The sequence below is a fragment of the Scomber scombrus genome, chromosome 1 (genome assembly GCF_963691925.1).
Source record: "Scomber scombrus chromosome 1, fScoSco1.1, whole genome shotgun sequence".
In the NCBI taxonomy this organism is placed as follows: domain Eukaryota; kingdom Metazoa; phylum Chordata; class Actinopteri; order Scombriformes; family Scombridae; genus Scomber; species Scomber scombrus.
The window spans coordinates 37,758,997-37,763,462 of NC_084970.1; positions in this window are offsets into that span (position 1 = coordinate 37,758,997).

The following is a 4,466-nucleotide window of genomic DNA, read 5'->3' on the forward strand; positions in this document are numbered from 1 at the left end:
GTTTCTTTACGTCACTGTTAAATCTTTAACTGTTGTTTTTCTCTCAGCTCAAACTGCTCTTTATTCTTTATCTTCTATTAATCTGAACATTATATTCATATAAATATATAAACATAAAGTCTGAGGCTGCCAGCATCATACAAACAGGAAATATACATTTAATAATAATAATAATAATAATAATAAGGTTCCTGCTTTAATAAGATGAGCTCATTAAATACAGCTTTAGTCTATAGAAGCTGTTTAACACTGTAAACACTGCATGTATGCATCAAGAGCTGACTACTCACACTCACATTACCCAAGATGCAACAGAACTTCTGGAAAAAACACAAAATACAAACGTCACAGATCAAGTTAGCTACAGCGAGGGTTAAAACAACTAGAGACTTCTGCACAGTGCTGTTTATCTGGTGCATTAAAGCTTCCTGTGAATAAATAACTCATCTCTCTGTTGAGGTTATAATGTTAAACGTTCAGAGCTGCAGATAAACCCTCTAACCCTCTAACCCTCTAACCCTCCTCCTGACTGCTGGCTGAGTGATGAGTGGACACACAGCGGCCGACAGCTGCATGAACACATAATGAAGTTTGGACAGATGAGTCCACGCCTTGTTCAAACACGTCCAACACATGCAGCCTGTTTACTGTCCTCATCACCTCCACTGTCCCTGCTCCATGCTCAGGCTTCATCTCACTAATAACAACTGTTCCTGCAGCAGAACCTCAGTTTATACTTTATTATTAAGCTCAATATGACATTTATATATTTACATAAAACTGAATTTATCTCATAAAAGCTGATAAACGCAGTGAGACATGATTAAATACTGAGGAAGAGACCGGTGAGACTCTCAGTTTCATTTCCTTTATGAACCACTAACAATAAAAAATGATCGTTTCACCATTTCTGGAGTTCAGAAGTGAGAAGGTCAAAGGTCACGACGCTCTCAGCAGAGGAATGTGTGAAAGAAGGAGGAGGGCTCTGATTGGCTCACAGGCTGCAGGAGGAGGGCTGTGATTGGCTCACAGGCTGGTGCAGGAGGAGGGCTCTGATTGGCTCACAGGCTGCAGGAGGAGGGCTCTGATTGGCTCACAGGCTGCAGGAGGAGGGCTCTGATTGGCTCACAGGCTGCAGGAGGAGGACTCTGATTGGCTCACAAGCTGCAGGAGGAAGGTTCTGATTGGCTCACAGGCTGCAGGAGGAGGGCTCTGATTGGCTCACAGGCTGCAGGTTGAAGCTTCGCACCTGGATGAGACATTCTTCACTCCTGAAGCCGAGGCGACCTTTGACCTCCACTAGCTTGGAGTCAGAAGGTAATCGGCTCAGTTTGACTGAATCAGGGTTAGGGCTCCTCTGGTTTAGGACCATGAGGTCAAAGGTCACTAATGTTAGAGAGCTCTAATCAAAGTGAAAGCTCAGGAATCAAAGCTCCGTCTCAAAGTGTCTTTGCATTAAATTAGAGGAAGACTTCAGACGTCTGATCAATAATCAATACATCATATCTGTCCTGCTGCTTTCAGCCCGATCAATTCATTGATTCACTGAAGTTTGAACAGAGACGAGGCTGCAGATCAGATTCAGCTGGTCGCCCTCGCTCTAACTAACATCTGAACACATTAATAAACTAATACAATAAATAAGATCTCAGGGCTCAGCTCAGGTAGGAGGAGAGGAGGAGAGGAGGAGATGAGGAGAGGAGGAGAGGAGGAGAGGAGGAGATGAGGAGAGGAAGAGAGGAGGAGAGGAGGAGATGAGGAGATGAGATGAGGAGAGGAGGAGATGAGGAGAGGAGGAGATGAGGAGAGGAGGAGAGGAGGAGAGGAGGAGATGAGGAGAGGAGGAGATGAGATGAGGAGAGGAGGAGATGAGGAGAGGAGGAGAGGAGGAGATGAGGAGAGGAGGAGATGAGGAGAGGAGGAGAGGAGGAGATGAGGAGATGAGGAGAGGAGGAGAGGAGGAGAGGAGGAGAAGAGGAGAGGAGGAGATGAGGAGATGAGCAGAGGAGGAGATGAGGAGAGGAGGAGAGGATGAGGAGAGGAGGAGAGGAGGAGAGGAGGAGATGATGAGAGGAGGAGAAGAGGAGAAGAGGAGAGGAGGAGATGAGGAGAGGAGGAGATGAGGAGATGAGGAGAGGAGGAGAGGAGGAGATGAGGAGAAGAGGAGAGGAGGAGATGAGGAGATGAGGAGAGGAGCAGAGGAGGAGATGAGGAGAGGAGGAGAGGATGAGGAGAGGAGGAGAGGAGGAGATGAGAGGAGGAGAAGAGGAGAAGAGGAGAGGAGGAGATGAGGAGATGAGGAGAGGAGGAGATGAGGAGAGGAGGAGATGAGGAGAGGAGGAGATGAGGAGATGAGGAGATGAGGAGAGGAGAGAGGAGGAGGAGAGGAGGAGATGAGGAGATGAGGAGATGAGGAGATGAGGAGGAGAGGAGGAGATGAGGAGGAGATGAGGAGATGAGGAGATGAGGAGAGGAAGAGAGGAAGAGAGGAGGAGAGGAGGAGGGGGGGTCAGGTAGGAGGAGCGGATGATGCAAAACGTAAAATGAGTCACACTATTTATAAGTGTGTTGCTCTACTTGTGTATTTGTGTAATTTACTTTTATTTCTGTGTTTTTTATTAACAGTATGTTTTTTGTTTATGGTTTTTATTTCCATTAATATCAAAATGATCTATAAATATCTATCTATATGTGGGGGGGGGGGAACCTTTTACAGTGCTGCATACTGCATATTATAATTCATACCCATTATTTTACATGTTTTGCTTTCAGTCAAATAAAAACTATTTTCTAGTCTTATTTCATCATTGAAGTTTTTCTTAAGAATAGTTAAAATCTCTTCTTGTGAGCTGAGTGTTTTCCCTCCTTTATCACCCCTAATATTAATCAATAAATGGTTAATTCACCTTTTTAAACTCAAACTGGATCAAACGAGTCATTTCACAACATTTCTACCATCTGTACAAACTTCATGATTCAGACTCTCATCAGTCTTCTTCTTTTCAGAGCCAACAACACTCTGCAGCTCCAGTCTGTAACTCTGCTGCTTAGTGGAACATAAACAGAGACCTGATCACACTGATGCTGAATAACAAGCTTTAACTCAGCTGTGATCAGAGCAGAGAGGAAATGATTGACAGCTGACAGCTGACAGCTGACAGCAGCGAGTGTCTGAGCGTCTCTCAGCTGATCTGACAGCTGCTTGAAGGCTGCGAAGCTTCTGACAGGAAATGAAGGAGAGGCTCATTTCCTGTCAGACAGACGGCAGCTTCTCCTCCATCATCACATCTAGCAGAGACATGAAGCCTCCATCACACCTCAGATACAACCAATCATATTTCATATTTTATTATCAATATATTAATATCATATTTGTTGTTCTCTCTAATATCTGTATCAGCTTCGACTCCAAGAATACAGTATCAGTCGATCTCTAATCACAACGATATGAACAAATAAAATATAACGACAGATGTTTTTCTCTCATCTCACACACACACACACACACACAGACACACACTCACACACACACACACACACACACACACACACACACACACACACACACACACACACACACACACACACACACACACAGCTCTCTCTCATATAAAATCATATCCTGTACCTCCTGATAGATATTTAGCATCAGGTTTAGCTGCTGTGATCAATAAACTGATCATTACTACAAACACACGTCATTAAAATGTGAATTAACGACTACGGTGGCTGAGAAGGGCCAAACTACATTACAAAGTGTTTCACACAGCTTGAGACAGATTTACAGTTTGGAAAATGAAGCAATCTTCACAGAAAAGGAACGAGCCGAATACCAGAGGTGACAAGGAAGTGATGAAGTGAGCAGCGGTGAAGAGCTTCATGTCCTTTAGATGTTCTAGAGATCGTTCATATGAAAAGCCAAACTGTGTTAAAGGTTCATAGATCGTCCACAAAACAACCAAAACATCACCGTAAACTCCACAGATACAACATGAACTGGCCGCTCGCTTTATCACTTTATCACTTTATCACTTTATCAGTTTATCACTTTAGCACTTTAGCACTTTAGCACTGCTGCATCACTTCCAGTTTGGGACTAGTTAAAGTAGTTAAAGTAGTTAAAGTAGTTAAAGTGTTTCATGTCTCCAGCTTTATAAAGTTCTTATATCACAGTGAGCAGCAGTTAGAGGATCTGCAGCGTGAAGCTTTCCTGTCTGCAGACTCTGTGAATCTGACAGAGTGAGACCTCCGTCCTCCACGCTGCAGCAGAGACTCTTTGATCCTCTAACAGGAATCTAACAGATCTCTGATTCTGATGCATCACTCTGACCTGTTTTATTAAGCTTCCTGTCGTCTATTTTCACTGTTCCTTCTTTCCTTCCTCCATCCCCTTTTATTCCCTCCTTCTTTCTCTCTTTCTTTCCTCCCCCCTATCTTCCGTCCTTCCTTCCTTCCTTCCTTCCTCC